A 10,182-nucleotide genomic window follows, 5' to 3' on the forward strand; every position below is an offset into this window, starting at 1 on the left:
TGTCCAGGCAACATCTGGTATATTGATATTCATTAGTGTCCTCTTATCAACAACAAAAACTGTTACTACAATACTTCCAATTGTATTGCAGTAATATATTTGATTATTTACACAAATCTATTGGCTTCTAGATGTTCAAGTTATAAATTCACATTTTATACACTACTGTAAAAGCACATATTTCCGCTGGGTTAAAATTTCGCGAATTTGAATTTCGGGATACGTTGGTAGTTACCGTGCCCTCGTCCTACCGAGCTCGGGCACTTACCAATCCCTCAGAACTCAGCAGATGTTATAACACGTATTATCCTTACAAAGGAAAGGGCGGGAGGTGGGGGGAGAGAATAAAATCTTTAAGTTGTCGGCTCTTTTTTTTTTAATCTTGCAACACTTTTAAAAACTGATACTTCTACTTCGTATATGACGGTTTATGTGAAGTCTGACTGTGAACATCGAATGCGGACTGTCCAGGGAGCATTTCAAAACACATTTATTTATTTATTGGTTTGTTTTGGTAAGCGCCGTTTCTTACATTATTTCTGTTATGTAACGGCAGGCAGTTGGCCTAACAAGTATTCCTGGATTGTTTACCGGTACAAGTTCTGTTCTCAGCAAATAATTGTTGCTGTTTTTTTGTGGAAAATGTTAAAATGCAACGAGCAAACTATCTTCAAGTTGCTTTAACACAGTGACAAGTCACACCCATTAACTGTGCATACTGAAATTAGACTGATCGGAGACAATGTAATTACAGTTTGGTGATCATCTGAAGTTCACTTAAAGCTAGTGTAGAGATTTTTAAACTATCAAAATGTGTACACCTAGTGGATGAAACTGGTAGAAGCCGTGCATTTTATTTTCAGTGACTACAATGTTGTGCTTAAAGTGCGCAATCCTAAACAAATGATCCTCTTTTTTTTTACATTATTTTCTTGACAGTCTCTTATATATTAAAGTGCTCATCAATCTATAATCATGCTTGAGAGATATTTCAAAAACGATTTTTCTCCCTTGCTGAGAAAATAAAATGGGGAAGTTAATGTTAACTTACAACAAAGAAACATAATTATACTGCAAGGGCGTAGCCAGAGGGGGGAAGGGAGGAGTGCGACGGGTGCGATCGCACTCGGATCCCTTTTCGGCAAAGCTTCCATTTTTCATTATATCAAAATATCCTTGAATGTCCATTCTTTTTTTATCGGCTCGCTGCGCTCGCCAACTTGCTTATATTTACTATTATTGCAGCTGTAACCTTTACATACAGTCTGATGATGATTCTTTATATTATAGAATATGATTTTTAGAAAGGTCAGAGTATTACTTTTATGCAAAACTGATTATGTATAACTATTTACCTTTTCACAATTATAGCGGAATGAAACGTATAAAAATGACAGTTTACATTTACATTAAGTTTCTAAAAAATGATGTAAAATAAATAATGTAAACTTTGTAACTGAATACTATGAAATTTGTTAAAGGTGTTATGTGAAATTTTTTAACGGTGTTATGTGAACTTTAGTGTAAAAATCAAGGATCATATGTTAATGAAAAATTGTTTAGCGGCAGGACCCGTACCTAGGTTGCTACTCATTTTATTCAAAAATGATTTTAAGAGTAATAACATAAATGTGACCTTCTGACCTACTTTCTTAATATTTTAGCATCAGTTTGACATTTGAAACATGTTCACACAACTTGGAAAAGATTTCAATGCATACTTACATTTAACTTTCTTACCTGATCTCTTACACTTGTCTATGTAGCTCACATTACTCAGGTGAGCGATCCAGGGTCATCATGACCTTCTTGTTTGTTTAAAGTTTTTGATAAAGTCAAATATCTCTGTTACTATCAAAGTTTTTGACTCTCTACAAATCTGATTTGAATTTTGACAGAGTTATGCCCCTTTATAACTTAGAAATGTTTGGTTAAAGTTTTATAAAGTTTTTACTGGCAAATCTCTAAATCAGAGTCAAGCACTGAAGAAAGTCAAGTGTGCTGTCTTAGGGATAGCTCTTGTTTTTTATGAAAGTACATGAGTGTATAATTTGAAATCCTTGGTTCATTGATCAAGGAAGGATAACTGAAAATTTTCAGGTTAATATCTGAAATTGATTATGAGCAGAATTCAAGCTAATAGTATTACATGAGTTAGTATTTTTGTTAACATACCATAACTTAATCGTTCAAGAGATCACAGTGATCTTGGCGCCCACCATTTAGCCATTTTGAACGGGATTTAGCAGAAGATCAAAGGTAGGAGGGCGCATTTAAGGGCAGCGTGGCAGTTAAAAAGGACAGGGCGGGGCGCCCCCCTGGTCGCTCTAGAAATAACACTATGAATGTTCCAAATTTCAAGACTAGCTCGAGGTCAAAATCAAGGTCAAGGTTCATTTTGGTACACAAAACTGTGCATGTGGTCCAAATTTGAAAGCTGTAGCTACAAAAATGTGAAAGTAGGTCACTTAGTCTATCTCAATGTCAAAGTTCATTTCGGTACACAAAACTATGCATGTGGTCCAAATTTGAAGGCTGTAGCTTGAGAAATGTGAAAGTAGGTCACTAGGTCAAAACCAAGGTCAAAATTAATTTCGGTACACAAAACTATGCATGTGGTCCAAATTTGAAGCCTGTACCTTCAAAAATGTGGAAGTAGGTCCCTAGGTCATTGTCAAGGTCAGAAAAAGTATTTTGGTATACAAACCTATGCATGTGGTCCACATTTGAAGCCTGTAGCTATAGAAATGTGAAAGTATGTCACTAGGTCAATCTCAAGGTCAAAGTTCATTTCGGTACACAAAACTATGCATGTGGTCCATATCTGAAGGCTTTCAGCTTGAGAAATGTGAAAGTAGGTCACTAGATCAAAATCAATGTCAAATTTAATTTCGGAACACAAAACTATGCATGTGGTCCAAATTTGAAGCCTTTATCTTCAAAAATGTGAAAGTAGGTCACTAGGTCAATGCCAAGGTCAAAGTTTATTTCAGTACACAAACCTGTGCATGTAGTCCAAATTTGAAGGTTGTAGCTACAGAAATGTAAAAGTAGGTCACTAGGTCAAAATCAAGGTCAACTCCTGTCAAAGTTCATCTAGCCACTCAAAACTATACATGTAGTTCAAATTTGAATGTTAGAAGATTTTTAAAGTTTTTCCCTATATAAGTCTATATAAACCATGTGACCCCCGGGGCAGAGCCATATTTGACCCTAGGGGGATAATTTGAACAAACTTGGTAGAGAACCACTAGATGATGCTACATTACAAATATCAAAGCCCTAGGCTTTGTGGTTTTGGACAAGAAGATTTTCAAAGTTTTTCCCTATATATGTCTATGTAAACCATGTGACCCCCAGGGCGGGACCATATTTGGACCTAGGGGAATAATTTGAACAATCTTAGTAGAGGACCACTAGATGATGCTACATACCAAATATCAAAGCCCTGGACGAAGATTTTCCCTATATAAATCTATGTAAATTATAAAAATAAACAAAGGGCCATAACTCACTCATTATAATGCAGTAATTCGGTCAAAAATGTGCTTCCGTGGTATAGTCGAAAGAAGTCCCTTATAAATAGATCCTAATTTTTCAATTTTTCGCGCATTTGCGCGTAAATCGGGGGCCAAATGGGCATTATTTCACTCGTGGAATGAATTTTACATAAAATAGGACACTTTTCATGCTAATATTCGCATGTTTTCGAGTTGTTGACTTGAAAACGAAAGTTGGGTGTTTATTCTGCGGACCGCTTTCTGAAATGAGGCAATATGAGGGAACCTGACTTCAGCTGACTATCATTTCGCTGCATACTATTCAACACCCCTTTTTCTTTTCGTTTTCTTAAAGCAAATGTATGGATATCTTGTGGAAAATAGGTCTACGACGGAGTGAACATCTAGAAACTGTAACAAAATTGTTCTGAAGTAGCTGAATTTAATATGAAACAAAGAACAATTTCTTTTATCGGTATATAGCCTTGAACCAGTCTGATTTTCAGGGGGACTCAACTAGGGTACCAATACATGATTCTGACAAAGTTTGGTCAAAATCCCCCCTGTAATTTCTGAGGAGATGCGATAATGAGAAATTGTTAATGGATGGAAGGACGATGGACCATGGATGCAGAATGATTTGGATAATGATCTATTACAAGTGTCCTCTCTATCCCCTTATATTATAGTACTGGATGTAAGAAAAATGTGAGCTTTCTTAAAATGTTAGAGGGAAAGGAGAAAGACCACAAAAAGTTGTGTATTCAACACTTGTGCCGACTTTTTTTTTTACGGACACACACACAAAAAATGTATATAATTATATCCAAAGCTCTTATATAGGCTGGATGACTACTTGACACATAGGCTATGCTCATGAACATCTGGCTTCATCATGCATGTCCAGTAAATAACTGACCCTGTGGCTTATCATAATCGGGGCATATAGAGGGCACTTGCAATATAGTGACCTAAATAATTACAAGTGTCCTCTCTATCCCCTAATATTACAGTACTGGATGTAAGAAAATTGTGAATTTCCTTTATAATGACGGTGTAACTTTATCCTATATATAACACAACATTCCCTTGACCTTTACCAGTTTAGTAAGCTTTTCCTGGTTTTCACATGTTGATTGTACACATGTATGTAATAAACTTGATTCGTTCTAGAAGTTAACATCAATTGGCTAACTAGACTATTGGCTCTACTACAATAAATGTAACAAGAGCGTCGCCAAGCGGGGCAATATACGCCCGAAGGGTTACACCAGAGGATGGGAGCAAAATTTAAAGAACTTGACTGTTGAAGCCCAAAGGACAGGAACAACAAAAAGAAGTAATTCCAAAAAAAATTCTAAGTCCACAAAAAAACTCTTACCAGGTAAAGTTATGTCAAAATACATTTAAAAATTGGATGTACCATCCATGTTGTACCACAGAAAAGTGGTCTCGGTTTTTCCCTACGGCCAATAATAAAAAAGTTTCAAAATAAGCTATTTATAGTAACAAAAAAGGGAAGTAATACAAAAAAAAATTATTGTAAGAGAACAAAAAAGGGATCTGCCAAATAAAAACAAGAGCACTGCAATGCAGAGCAATATACACAACGCAAAGTCATATATGACCTTTGACCCCTAAGTGTGACCTTGACCTTGAAGCGAGTCATCCAAAACATGCACTCTGCACATCGCCTCAGTGCGGTGAAGATTTGTGCCAAGTTTCTTTGAAATCCTTCAAGCAGTTCAAGAGTTACAGAGCGGACACAGCAAAGTCATATATGACCTTTCACTCCTAAGTGTGACCTTGACCTTGAAGCTAGTCATCCGAAACAAGCGCTCTGCACGTCGCCTCAGTGTGGTGAACATTTGTGCCAAGTTTCTTTGAAATCCTTCAATCATTTCAAGAGTTACAGGGCGGACACGAAACACATTCATGTGACCTTTGACCCCTAAGTGTGACCTTGACCTTGAAGCTAGTCATCCAAAACAAGCGCTCTGCACGTCGTCTCCGTGTGGTGAACATTTATGTCAAGTTTCTTTGAAATCCTTCAAGGGGTTCAAGAGTTACAGAGCGGACACGAAATTGCTATCGGACGGACGGACGCACGGACGGAAGTTCTAACGAAACGAAACGGTATTTATGTGACACCCCCATTGTTCTCTCTATTGTTCTAAATGTCACATAAAAAGAAAAAGGTCACATAAACAGAACGGAATGAATGACATCAAAGAGAAAGTACCGTTATGCAGTCACTTAACCATCATTTCGCGGGCACGGACGGACGGACAGACGGACACCGGCGTTATAACATAATACGTCCCTTTGGGCGTATAAAAATACATTATATTAGCGTTCTTTATCGTACATATCCACACGTACACATTTTGAATTACCGCCACTATTTCATTTCCAAATAACTAAAATATTCTTTTCTGAAAGTGAAATTTACAAACAAGCTCATAGCTCATGTGTACCATTACCCATGAAATTTGTTACTGTGAAATTAGTTCGAACCTTCCTCTCTATGCAAACAGCTCTCTCCCCCCCCCCCCCCCCCCCTGTGTTATGTCATTAGGCTTTCATTTACGTGACCTTTGTTTTGTTTATGCAAATAGCTGTGAATGTATTTATATCTGGAAATTTCAAGCAAATCTTTACAAAAAGACTGTAATGCTATTAAAACTGCCTTAAGCTCTAGGTGGTTCTTGTTTATATCCCATTAACCAATTTAGTACAGTGCTCCACCCCTCTATTGAAGATGCTGTGAAAAGTGCTATGTTGTAATTATTTGTAATCACAGGTTTCTCATTACTTATCCACCATTTGATATCCTCTCTGTATATGTTGGTCAACATATTCTTGAATCACAGTTCCCATTATTGACCTACAGCATATCATTTCATAAGATCTCTAAGCCCTTGTAAAATACTGTAGCACAGGGCACTGCAAGGGAACAAGCAACACACTATCCTAATCTCGAATAGATAAAGACACCTTATCCAGAATCGATTGGCAAAAAGATATGATTTTCTTGCGCTTTTCATTTGATAACGCTACTGTCATTTAAAAATAAAACAGCCTAGAACGACTTTTCCTAAGCCATCAAATAAGTTCACAGTCTTTTTGCACATTTTGAAGACACTCTATAATTGTGGCCTTGGAGAAGATTCATCAATGAAACCAGTATTCAAATAGCCCAATGCTTCCCGAAGTGTGAAAAAGCACTTTTCAAGAGTAAAGTGTAATATTGTGGACCTAAACAGCAAATGTTTCCCCAGAAAAGAAATAATAAAAAAAAAAAAATGAAAAAAAATAAAAATATTTTCCTGCATTGTTCATTGTTCCGCCACATTTGCGCTTAAATAAGCATCTTTAAGACTGCAGCTTGGGAAGTATGAAAATGGTTTCATCAGTAAAATAGCAATTTTGAGCATTTCCATCTTAAAATGTTTCGAATCAATACGTTCATTTAATCTTTTTAAGGTTTTATATCAATCCAACTAAACCGTCTATTTTTGCCTGATAAACACATTTGAATATCTGAAAATCCGGAGATTTTTTTTTTTAAATACATGACCATGTGCATCATTTCGCCAAGATTCCGTGATACTTTTTCCTGTCAAATATGATCTCCTAGCACAAAAATATGATCACGTGCATCCTTGCACAAGAAATTTTTAACTGAAAAACATCATTTTTCAAACGTGACCACATGTACAACTCTCAATCATTAGTTCAGAAAGTTTATCATTTATTTCTTTTTTATTTTTAAAACTTTCATCTTGTGCGCCATTGCACAAAAAAATATGCTATTGAAAATTTATTCCTTTAATACTTGCGTTCGCGTGTTTCCATGCTGACAAAACATGCCACGGGATTTAATTGGTTTATTTTATCCTTTGCGCTCATAACATAATTCATATTTTTTGTTCTTTTTGGCATCTTAGCACAGAAACTATAACAACACATAAGCACTGTCAACAGTTTTGAGTCTTCAACAAAACAATTAAATACAAATGTCCCTTCACCACTTTTACTTAAATATCCTTCAATGCAACTGCAACACCGTCTTGCAGGCAAAATTCAATTAAATACATATATCACCTCAGACTGACAATAACATTATACACCACCCGTTACAAGTGCCACAACACAAATAAACTTCATGGTTTTGATTGTCACATAGCATTCTTTATATTTCATTGTTTTTTGTTTTTTTTTTGCTTTTTCTTCTTTTATTTTTTTAAAATCAAAAACCTTACTCTCAGTACAAAAAAATACCATTTATCCGTGCCAGTAGCACTAGCAACGTTCGTCACTCAAAACCTAATTCTAGTAACATACTCTGTTAACATTTCAACAATTTCTACTAGCTGCAGTGTACGTTCAGACTATTATCTAACGTATAGCAAACCATTTCTCAATCTATGTAAATTTTAGTAACAAAATAATGGCTACCCTTCCAGTAAATATAACAGAAATTATGAGGGAACAAGAGATCACAGAGTGATCTTGGCACCCACCATTGAGCCATTTTTGAATGTTCCAAATTTCAAGACTAGCTCAAGGTCAGAGTCAAGGTCAAATTTCATTTTAGTACACAACACTGTGCATGTGGTCCATGCATGTGGTCCAAATTTGAAAGCTGTAGCTTGAGAAATGGGAAAGTAGGTCACTAGATTAATTTCAAGGTCAAAGTTCATTTTGGTATACAAAATTATGCATGTGCTTCAAATTTGGAGGCTGTAGCTTGAGAAATGTGAAAGTAGGTACTAGGTAAAAATCAATGTCAAATTTCAATTCAAAACACAAAAATATGCAGGTGGTCCAAATTTGAAGCCTGTAGCTTCAGAAATGTGAAAGTAGGTCACAAGGTCAATCTCAAGATCAAAGTTCATTTTAGTACACAAAACTATGCATGTGGTCCAAATTCGAAGGCTGTAGCTTGAGAAAAGTTAAAGTAGGTCCATAGGTCAAAATCAAGGTCAAATTTCATTTCTGAACACAAAACTATGCATGTGGTCCAAATTTGAAGCCTGTTTCTTCAAAAATGTGAAAGTAGGTCACTAGGTCAATGTCAAGGTCAAAGTTCTTTTCAGTGCATAAAACTATGCTTGTGGTCCAAATCTGAAGGCTGTAGCTTGAGAAATGTGAAAGTAGGTCACTAGGTCAAAATCAAGATCAAATTTCATTTTAGAACACAAAACTATAGATGCATGTGGTCCAAATTTGAAGCCTGTACCTTCAAAAATGTGAAAGTAGTTCACTAGGTCAAAATCAAGGTCAAAGTTTTTTTCGGCGCACAAACTATGCATGTGGTCCAAATTTGAAGGCTGTAGCTACAGAAATGTGAAAGTAGGTCACTAGGTCAAAATCCAAGTCAACTCATGTCAAGGTTCATCTTGTCACTCAAAACTATACATGTGGTCCAAATTTGAATGTTGTAGGTTATTGACAAGAAGATTTTAAAAGCTTTTCCCTATATAAGTCTATATGAACCATGTGACCTCCGGGGCAGAGCCATATTTGACCCTAGGGGGATAATTTGAACAAACTTGGTAGAGAACCACTAGATGATGCTACATTACACATATCAAAGCCCCATGCTTTGTGGTTTGGACAAGAAGATTTTCAAAGTTTTTCTATATAAATCTATGTAAACCATGTGACCCCCAGGGCGGGGCCATATTTGACCCTAGGTGAATAATTTGAACAATCTTAGTAGAAGACCACTAGATGGTGTCACATACAAAATATCAAAGCCCTATATAAGGCCCTGTGATTTTGGACAAGAGGTTTTTCAAAGTTTTTCCCTATATAAGTCTATATAAACCATGTGACCCCCAGGGCGGGGTCATATTTGACCCCAGGGAAATAATTTGAATCATCTTGGTAGAGGAACACTAGATAATGCTACATACCAAGTATCAAAGCCCTAGGCTCTGTGGTTTTGGACAAGAAGATTTTCAAAGTTTTTCCCTATAAAAATCTTTGTAAATTATAAAAAACAAACAAAGAGCCATAACTCACTCAAAAATTGTTGAACCAGTCTGATTTTCAGGGGGACACAACTAGGCTACTAATACATCATTCTGACAAAATTTGATCAAAATCCCCCAAGTAGTTTCTGAGGATATGCGATATAACGAGAAATTGGTAAGGTTACGAAGTATGCCTTGAGAAACAAAAATCAAACAACATCAAATCATAGAAAGAAAGAGTTGTTTGACATGAAAATTGAACAGCATGTAAAACATGTATATTACTTTACGAAACAAGTGTCATTATACTGATATAAACATTGAATTCCGGAAAAGGACTGCCTAAAAGGGCTCCACTTCCGGACAGTTAAACGCCTTTAAAAACTCACCATTTTCAAAGAACAGTTTCACATGTACGTTTTGATGCATTTGCAATAGCATGCGAGTGGTGAAATCTCGCATAACAAAGTTGAACACAGTTTTCAGCAATTGTTTATCTTTATTTCTTTACAAATGGTATTCATTTTCAAAGGGAGACAACTTTTTCCGAATATTTTAAGTACAAACGGCATTCATTTTCAAAGGGAGACAACTTTTTCCGATTATTTAAGTAATCGTCGAGAAAAAGTTGTCTCCCTCTGAAAATGAATGCCATTTGTAAAGAAATACAGATAAACAATTGCTGAAAACTGTTTTCC

The sequence above is a fragment of the Mercenaria mercenaria genome, chromosome 1 (assembly GCF_021730395.1).
Source record: "Mercenaria mercenaria strain notata chromosome 1, MADL_Memer_1, whole genome shotgun sequence".
Classification (NCBI taxonomy): Eukaryota; Metazoa; Mollusca; class Bivalvia; order Venerida; family Veneridae; genus Mercenaria; species Mercenaria mercenaria.